Source organism: Perca fluviatilis, chromosome 19, assembly GCF_010015445.1.
Source record: "Perca fluviatilis chromosome 19, GENO_Pfluv_1.0, whole genome shotgun sequence".
In the NCBI taxonomy this organism is placed as follows: Eukaryota; Metazoa; Chordata; class Actinopteri; order Perciformes; family Percidae; genus Perca; species Perca fluviatilis.
In genome coordinates, this window is record NC_053130.1 from 33,077,711 (window position 1) to 33,087,785 (window position 10,075).

Sequence of the window (10,075 nt, forward strand, 5' to 3'; positions counted from 1 at the left end):
TCAGAGCGGCTGACAGATTGAGACAGAGCACAGGTACCACCGCATATGCATGCACACACACACACACACACACACACACACACACACACACACACACACACACACACACACACACACACACACACACACACACAGCAAAAAACCTTCTCCCTCTTTCTGTTCTTTTGTTTTCAGCATCCCCCTTTCCCCAACACACACACTCCTTGTCCATCCCCTTCCCCTCCCCCCTCGCCATACCTCTGCTGTGTCTCCCCTGATTCCATGGTTACGGGGTTCACAGTGTGAGTAAATACTCTTTCTGAGTCCGTATGGATGGTTTGAATTAAAGCAGAGTAAATCAGACTGCAGGCTGAGCTTAGTGTACAGCAGAGCATTCACACACAAGTGCTCCACACAAACACCACTTAAAGTGTAAGAGGAGTACATACATCTAGCTCGCTGTTGGTGGAGTGAACAGTAACACACTGAGGCAGAGTCTCCCCAGTTCTTAAAAATGAACAGGAGAAAAGAAAATACTTATTATTATTATTAATATTTTTTTTTTATCATTTAATGTTTATAAAATGTTTAAAGTACCTACATACATAATGCTATGCTTTGGTTGCTGCTAAGTAGTTAATGTGGCATTTTTCTGAGTTGAAGTTGTAGTTTAATGAGCTTTTCCTAAATGCAGAGCTGGAAAGTAAAAAGTCAATTTAGAGTAAAGGTCTTTTCAGACCAAACGCAAATAATCAAGTGTGAATAAATAAATCACACTCAATTACATTTTTGTAACTCAACTATCTCTATAGGCCTTTCCACACAAAATCCGAAACTTTTTTTATTTCGCAATGCAGGTTTTTTTTTTTCCTGCAGTTGATTCGATTTCTGTGAATTTCAGATAAAAAGAAGCTAACGAATAAAATGATTATTTTTGATGATGCAATCAATACATTGTCTTGGACGTCATAATTCTGTTTGTACCAGTACGCAACAATATGGATATTGATCGATTGATCCATTTGGACTTGGCTTGTGATGGTGAGTAGCCTACAAAACAGGGGTAGACATACTTTGTTGTCATGATAACATATAGAGACTCATTCATTTCCATGTGCATTAGCTGACATGCTGTGGACATTACAGGCTGTCAGAAATTGCATGTAGTTGTTGTAAAAGGTATACTATAGAACCTTAACATAGGGTATAAGTGACAGCGTAACATCAACTAAAATTGTTTGCGTCCTAGCACAAAAGTGCCAGGGACTGTTGGTCATGGTCATAGCACCTCCTATTGGCAACCTGAAGTTACAGTTTTTACACTTTGATGTCCATTTCTTGGCGGGTTGACCAGATCCACCTCAAAACTGTTTAGGTAAGCCTCAAGACCAAGCCTGGGAAAACCCTGATGAACTTCTGGCAAATTTGAGATTTGCTCTGCAAGTCCGTCTGGCCAAGAGCCCATTCAAGCCCATTTCCAATTTTTCCCATTCGAGGCACCAATCAAAACCATTGAGGCGGGCTTTACACGATGATGATAGCGCAGCGACGGCAAGCAGCTTCTTGTTTACATTCAACATGACGGCCCCCGAAGCGCAGCAACCCATTGATGCCGCTGTCGCTGCTACGTCACCCGGATCGTTGGTCTGATTGGTTGAAGGACTATCCAATTGCACCCAGAGGCATTTGAGTGACGCCCCTTTGGAAGTGAGCTGTGAATGAGCCTTCCTCAGACCCACTCTCAGTTACAATTGAGAAGGGTCTGGTGTCAACCAGGCTACTCAAGACCTTGATGATGCTTAATTTTGAAGATTGCTGTGGCCGCCCGACTATGGGACAAAAAGTTGTTGTAACTCCAATGTACATATGTTCAGTCTGCACCGAATTTGACATGCTTGATAAGAGTCCTGGCCTGAGGACATCTACATGGCTCTGGGGCTTTGATGGGGCAAATCTGCTCAATAGCGGCCTCTAACGGTTTTCAAGGTTTAAGCCCCCTCCTTTGACTTTCATGTAGATGTATGAAACTTGGTAGACATATTGTCACAAACTCAGATTCAGGACAAAGAATAAAATTGAAATGTTTTTAATGAAGGTTCTTGTCAGGCAAACAAAAGTCAAAAATAGTAACAAAAAACAAGGTAGAGTCCAAGAGGTAAAAAACACATGAGATCGCAAAGGAGAGTGGTGCCAAAGGCAGTGTCAAAAATACAGGAAAAAAGTCTAGTTAAATTGCTCAAACAGCCCAGAAGATCAACTTAACTTTACAGGACACAACACACTGGAAGATCTGGCAAAGCACTGAAGCGACTATACTGAGGGAGTCCGTATGCCATATCGAGACAAGACCAGACAACAACTGGACTGGAGAGGGTTTTTGTAGATGGGTTAACGAGCTGAAACAGGCAACAGGTGAGGAGTGCTAATAATAGCTAGCGCTAGCTAACATCAATGTTAGGTAGCCGCTAGCTAACGCTAGCTAGAAGGGTTTGTGGTGACTTGAGTGACTTGATATTTTCAGTGGAGGATGAGGCAGTTTTTACTAACTAAATGTACTTTAAAGGTGCAGTAAGCGATGCTGGGCAAAGATTGTTGATATTTGAACTCAACTGCCAAGACGGATGTGTCAGATCAGTGTTTTCTTTCATTACGGCGGTTGCCTGTACAGAAGTCAGAGACGAAGTTAGTAAGGACTCATATAGCTATTGTTGCAGCAGATTAAGCTATTCTTGAGTTGTTTTCAGTTTATAATGATAAATATTGGTGACCCGCATTCTCTTATAGGAGCCCTGAAGTGGCCAATACACATTCTCCAGCTTACACAAGGTTAAAATCCCAACAGTATTTGCCATTTATTTATATTTATTTGAACGTTTGGCCGTCAGATCTTCCATAAATCAACAAAATAATTTTAAATGAGGTCAATTTTTTTTGCACTTTCCAAATATGGTATAAATATGGTAAAAACTGTGGAGATCTGTTATTATTGTTGAAAATACTGCTGCACACTATTAACTGCGCTGCTTCAAAACCCGCTGCAGAAACTTCTTTGGAGATCTCATCATAGGAACCCTGGCTGGAGCTAAGTTTGATCTTCATAAAGAGGTAATCTCAAAGAAGAAGACTGTTTTTGGCCTATGACTTAATGTACTGGCTTCAAGTTTAAGCACCTCGCCTTGAGTGAGACCAACTGTGGTCGATTTTCAGCAATACCAGTTATTACAGTTGTAATAAAAGTAGCTCTGTTCTACTACCACGGAATGTGAAGAAATAGGTTTGGTTTGTCTTCTTCACTATACCGTAAGAACATCCCATTATCTTCGCAGCGGAAAGAGTGAAAATACTTCCAGGAAACATCCCATGATTAATAAAGATGTGTTAGGAAAAAGTACTGATGTGTTTTGTCTGTGAATGCTGCTGTGTCTCTGCGAGCTGTTAACAAACCTGCAGCAGAACAGACAGAAGGAGCTGTTAACTGGAGTAATTACATACATGTCATAGGTTTCAATGATGATGAAGAAAAATTACCCTGGAGTTATTCTTTCAAATAACATACACAGCGAGGGCATGCCCCCTTGTGGTTCATAGCAGTACAACGCTTATAATCTAAAGTTCCAGAAGATTGTTGTACAGAGGGTAATCAGTCTAATAAGCAGCATCAGCTTGGGAGAGCACTGGATATCTTACTAAAAAAACTTAAACGTTCATGTTATTTAACCACTGAATAGACAACATCAAGTGGCAGCTTATCTGGGCTCTGTGAGGGACCAGTAACTGAGAAGGACATCAGCTAAAGACAGAGTGACCACAATATGGCCTTTGAGACAGGTGGACACAGACAAACCAGACAACCCAGAGAACACACTCTAACGATTTTCCCCCAGGTTTTTTGTCACCCTTTTCTGACGATTTTTTTTCCTGCGTTTTTGAAGCTTTTTCCAACATTCTTTTGTAATCTTTTTTTTTCAAATGCTATAAAATTTAATGAAACACCCAAATCCAATGAAAGTAGTGAACTGATAATTTATTTGACCTATTAAGAGTAATGGTTGTATGGAACCATCCACATTAGTTTCTTTGACAATTTGGTGGAAAGAAACCCAAATTTCTGATATAGAAACAAAATGGGTCAAATTTGACCCGAGGACAACAGGAGGGTTAAGACAGAGCAATATTTTCAGCTACAATGCAGCCTGTAGAATGTCACAGAAAGTAATTTCTTAATTAGAATGAAAAACCGACATTGGCATTAAGGCAGCAAAATATGTCAGAGCATGTCACAGCCAGAGTGACAACCAGCAGGACATATTTTTTAAAAATCTTTATTTAAATTTAGTTTCCCTGACAATAAATAGAATTGTAAAGTGCCGATTTGGCCGGCTTTACACAGTTACAGCAACTAGTTGCAGGTTAATAATTGCATGAAACCTAATTTTCTTGCAACTTGAATTGCTTTGTGTAACTACAAAGCAATTCAAAAATAATCAGTTTTCTCACTGGATAATATCAATTTGTTGTATTGCTTTGTCTTCTGGCACTGGCTGGCTACAGTGTTTCGTAAAAGGCTGTCCCGAAAGAGCCATCGGTGCATTGATGCCTATTGATACTGTAGGAAAAAACACAAGCTAAAAAGGCTCACATTTGTGAGTAAAGGACAAAAGAGACACCGATGGATCACACTTTATTCAGGGAGCTTAAAGTGCTCATATTATGCTCATTTTCAGGTTCATAATTGTATTTAGAGGTTGTACCAGAATAGGTTTACATGGTTTAATTTTCAGAAAACACCATATTTTTGTTGTACTGCACATTGCTGCAGCTCCTCTTTTCACCCTGTGTGTTGAGCTCTCTGTTTTAGCTACAGAGTGAGACATCTCACTTCTGTTCATCTTTGTTGGGAGTCGCACATGCGCAGTACCTAGGTAAGGACTACTAGCCAGTCAGAAGCAAAGTATGAGGGCGTGCCCTGACAGTACCTAGGTAAGGACTACTAGCCAGTCAGAAGCAGAGTATGAGGGTGTGCCCTGACAGTACCTAGGTAAGGACTACTAGCCAGTCAGAAGCAGAGTATGAGGGTGTGCCCTGACAGTACCTAGGTAAGGACTACTAGCCAGTCAGAAGTAGAGTATGAGGGCGTGCCACGCTAGCAGCTAGGCGAGCATTATAACATGTGTTACGTCTGTCTCTGAAGTAAAGGCTGGACTACAATAGAGCTGTTTGGAGCAGTTTGTGAACAGTGTTTTCTGTTGGAGATGGTAAGTCCCTTTGGGGGGGGACTTTGGGCTTTTTCACTTTGTAAACCTATAACGTGCACCAAAAAGATATATAACACAATAAATGAAAGGGAAAACGCCAAAAAGCATAATATGAGCACTTTAATCCAATTTTTTCACATATCACATGACCTCTGACCATGTGATGTGATGACAACAGATAAGGGTCATGGATCACTGCTATCAAAAACACCTGAGGAAAGCCAGATTGTGGGCCGAAACGTTACGTGCCTTATTAAGCAATTTTTGGAGCCACTGAGCTGCTGACTTTACCTTCTTTCTAGCTTCATCCAATAAGCCTCATGTGAGTGAATTTTCACCTTGAGTCAAAGAAAATGAATAAATAGCTCTTTGTTGCCACCCTGTGACATCAGTATGAAATTGTAGCTTGATATATGAATGTATTTTAGATAACAGCTCTGATTCTCACCAAAACCTTATATTAAAGCATTAGTAACCCTTTTTTTCTCAACAGTTATGTGACCACTACTTCACAACAGTTTAATATTATAGTTTTAATCCCATATGATATGTAGATCATATGTACATACTTACCTGGCAGTAGGAGGCTTAACCATTGCACTCCGGTTATGCTGACCCCTGCGAATTGCCCAAATGTGGGAATCTCGACTGCATAATTTGTGGTAGTGGGGGACTGCGTTCACACTCTCCCCTGATATTTTTTTTGGGGGGGTGGCAGTTGCTCAGTCAGTAGGTAGTTGGGTTGGGAACTGGAGGGTTGCTGGTTCAAGTCCCCATATGGACCGAAGTATGGTAGTGGACTGGTAGCTGGAGAGGTGCCAGTTCACTGCCAAGGTGCTCTTGAGCAAGCCACCAAAACCCCAACTGCCTGGCATCTTTCCATGGGCAGCCCCCTCACTCTGACATATCTCCATCAGTGCATGTATAGGTACTGAGCATGTGTGTGTAATTCAGGCCTGTGTGTAATGTGTATTATAATAATAACAACAGAGCGAAAACGTTGTAATTTCCTTTATTATTATTAGATCCTGGCTAGGACTGCTTCATCCTATCTGTGAATGTACACATTTACAGCTCAGTTGTAATATGATTAATCCACCACAAGGGGTCAGTAGAGGAATAGTAGACAGGTCACCTCTGAGCATGAGAGAACAGTAAAGAGAGGCATACCACTGTCCCAGCAGGTCTGAAGTTAGCAGACAGCAGCTGAGCTTTCTGGGAAACATGAGCATCATGGGGGGACTATATCCTTTTTTATTTCAGTTCAGCCTTTAGTTCAAACCAACAATTTAGAATTTTACCTGCAGGGGCACATCAGCAATTACTTGTCCTTACATTCTTACTGCTCAGTCTGGACATGACACCTAGAACAGAGGTACATGGGAAGATCAAGCTCTGACATGGTTCCCATGTAGGACTAGAGGCCAAAAACCATCAGTCAGACTACGTTCAGACTGCAGGCAAAAGTGGCCCAAATCCGGGGGTCAAGTGACCAGGTCAGACTTCTTCAGAAGTAGTGTGAACACTCAAATCAGATTTAGACCACTTCCATATGTGGTCCTGAATCAGACCCAGGTCTGATTTTTTTCAATGCAGCCGCAGTGTAAACAACCAAGGCAGATTTGGTGCGACTTTCACGTCAATCTACATCAACATTTGTCACAATTAAGCGCCGACGGGAGTTAGCCCTAGACACAGACAGTAACATTAAAAACTTGACAAGGCCTAAAAACTGCGTCTCTGTGAAGCTATTCACAACGCAGTCCCACCACTCCTGGCTTCGTCTCTGCATCCACACAGACCTCTGTAGTGATTTTGCAGCCATAACCCCGCAAAAGGCCAAAATAGCCAATTTGGCTCTCTTTCTCTTCATTCTTCTCCTCCTCAGCACCTGCTCATTAATGTTACGGTTGCCATTATGCAAACATTTTGAAATAAAAGCAAAAATACTTACTTCCTCCATAACCTCCCTAACTTTAGTGCAACAGCGTGCTGTGTCTGATGTCATTGTTATTGTTTTTTTGATCATGCGGGTCAGTTCGAAAGTGCAACCAGTTCACACTGGAATCTGATATAGGCCACATTTTAAAGTGTCAAATCGTAACCGAAGTTATCTCAGGACACTTTACAGATAGAGTAGGTCTAGGTCTAGGTCCCCTCTCTTCATCCATCACCTTTGGTCAGGTTTAGTGTGTAAACGTCACACACTCAGTTGACCTTATAATCCACAGCTTCCTCCTTAGTTTACTTGCGTTAAAACAACATCACATTACTTCCACCTTTACTTCTAAAACTGTAATTTTGCTTTTGCAAAGATACACAAAATGTTTTTTTAGAGAGGGGTGGTATGGGTAACAGCTCAGAGAGGAGCTTATTGGTTTATCCAACACCCTGTTGGGAAGTTTTTTCTTCTTTCATAGTTTGGGCGTTGTTACATTTTAGAATCGATCCTGCCCCACCCTCAATCCCACAACTGAGGTTCACTTGAGCAAGGCCCTTAACCCCAACTGCTCCAGTAGAGCTGCACAGTGCCCAGCAGATCAGACTGTGGTTGTACTGGACATATGTGATCAGTGCGTTCCTGAAAAAGAGAGTATTGCTCTCGGTGATACTCCCCCTAGAATAAACAAAGTCATTACATTCAGTCAAATCATATTATTACCCATTTCACTTTTGTTTTCTTTACATTGCGGTTTGCTGAAGATGACACTGCTTCTTTGGGGTCACACTTTCAAGCCGTACAAGTGGAAAAGAAACACCAAGCCAAGGTGTATGCTAAATTCTGTGCAGTAGAGGAGCAGAGGATGTATAAAATGTTGGATGATACTACTTAGCTCAGTAGTGTCACTAAGAGCCACATTGGAAAATAAGAAGGGCCAGACATTTAGAGTTTATTTTCATTTTGAAAAAGTCAAATATCTTTGACTGTATTATACATGTCTTATAACATCTTCTTCCTTACAGTTTGGTCGACATAAAGCCCTAAAAAAGTCAGCAAAAACGTTCCTTAGCCATTATAGAAAAAAGGTCGAAAAAGCAACAAAAACAACTTAAAATACGTGGGGAAAAATATTGCCAAGAGCATAGGCAAAAGTGACAAAAACTAAGTGGGCCAAAATTTATTATGAACCTAAATTGATATGCGGGCTGGATCAAAATCTGCAAGGGGCCGGATTGGACCGCGGGCCTTGAGTTTGACACATGTGACTTAGCTGATACCTGATTACATACTAGTGCTGTCAAAATGAATGCGATAATAACGAGGTGACGCAAATTCCTTTTAACGGCAGTCATTTTTTTGACGTTATTAACGCTTGCACATTCTGTGATTTGGCCCTCGGCCCGCTCCGTAGTTTGGGAAATCAGGAATAGGGGTAGGTATCACAGGGTATCTCACGATACAATATGAATACACAACTTGTTCTCGTTCACAACTCATCAAATAGTGACGCTGTGTCCGTGGCTGTCAGTGTCAGATAGCGATGCAAAAGTCACCCTTTAGCGTCTGTATGGGACGCACTGGGCATAGCAGTAACTCGACCGCGGCGCTGTAAGATGACGTAGCGAGTAGGATGAAATACCAAAAATCCACATAAGGAGATAGGTTGGGGTGGTGGATCTGTCAAACAACACAGGACTTTTTTGTGTCCCGTTCTTGTCCCGCGTGTCACTGAAACGTATATTTTGTAACCCCACCCACGATCTTTTCCTAAACCTAACTGTCCCATTCTTGTGCCGCATGACAGTCAAACGTAAATTTTTTGAATGATGCCGAATCAGTCCTGACCCAGAGCGTCAAAAAGTGAGGCCAAGAGTCCCGACCAAAGCCCCACTGCGTCTGACTGAGACGCTAAAGGAGACTTTTTTGCACCAGTACCAAACGCTAAAGGCACCTGACCAAGCTTCGCTTTTTGACGTATTGGGAGTGAGAATGTGTTGGAATACAAAATGCCCGTGATAAGGTTAAGTACCAGGCAGTTGTTGCATATTTTGCACTTTGTCGAAAAGCCGAAGCGGGTCCAGAATTTGGACCTAAATGTGGCTGGGGCATTAAAGGCGCTCTAAGCGGTGTTGGGTGATGTCACTTCTTGTTGACGTTCGTAGTATTGTCAAACAAAACGGAGGCTAGCTCGCCCCTCCCTCCTCCTCATCCCGTCCCCTCCTTTCCGCGCACTAACCCCCCACCCCCAAATCCTTCTTGTCGGTTATTGGCTGGAACGCTGTTTGTTATGTTTGGTGGTGCAGGTTGCTGCAGTTTGCTTTTGTTGCCGTTTGTGGAGCCTGGGCTGTCTACAGAGACCGTGTTTTTGTTACAGTGTGTTCAGGGGACAGGCAGCTAGCAGATAGTGAGGAGATGTTTGCTGTATGTGACAAAAAATATTGTAGCCTAAAGTAGTGATGCTGGGGGCGCCCGGATAGCTCAGTTGGTAAAGCGGGTGCCCATCAGTTATCAGTTATTGCCACAGCCCATATAGAACCACAGACAGCAATTATTTTATCTGTTTTAACACTGAAACTATGCATCAGATTTCATCTTCATATCCAATCAGTTCAACGTGCCGTTTCAGGTTTGCTGTGGATGGGACTGAAGAGTGGATTTTCATTTTGAAAGTCGGCGGGCAAAGTTTGCTCAGAAATGTAAGATTTTTTGCATTCTCACCGACCTCGTCATAAAACTGGTTTAAATGATCATACGAAGCCTCCACGCTGCTTTTTGTTTTGATGACCCATGCGGTGGTGAGACACTGGTGGCTGGTGTTGCCAGATTGGGTGTTTTTTCCGCTACATATGAAGGCCTGTTTACGGTGTGTTTTAGCCGGGTTTTAGCCTGGAAGGCTCTA

The 10,075-nt window shown here is 42.1% G+C and overlaps 1 pseudogene; it reads left to right on the forward strand.

Moving 5' to 3' along the window:
- Positions 1-5,799: 5,799 nt before the first annotated feature.
- On the forward strand, positions 5,800-5,928 carry LOC120548588 (annotated as a pseudogene).
- Positions 5,929-10,075: the final 4,147 nt, after the last annotated feature.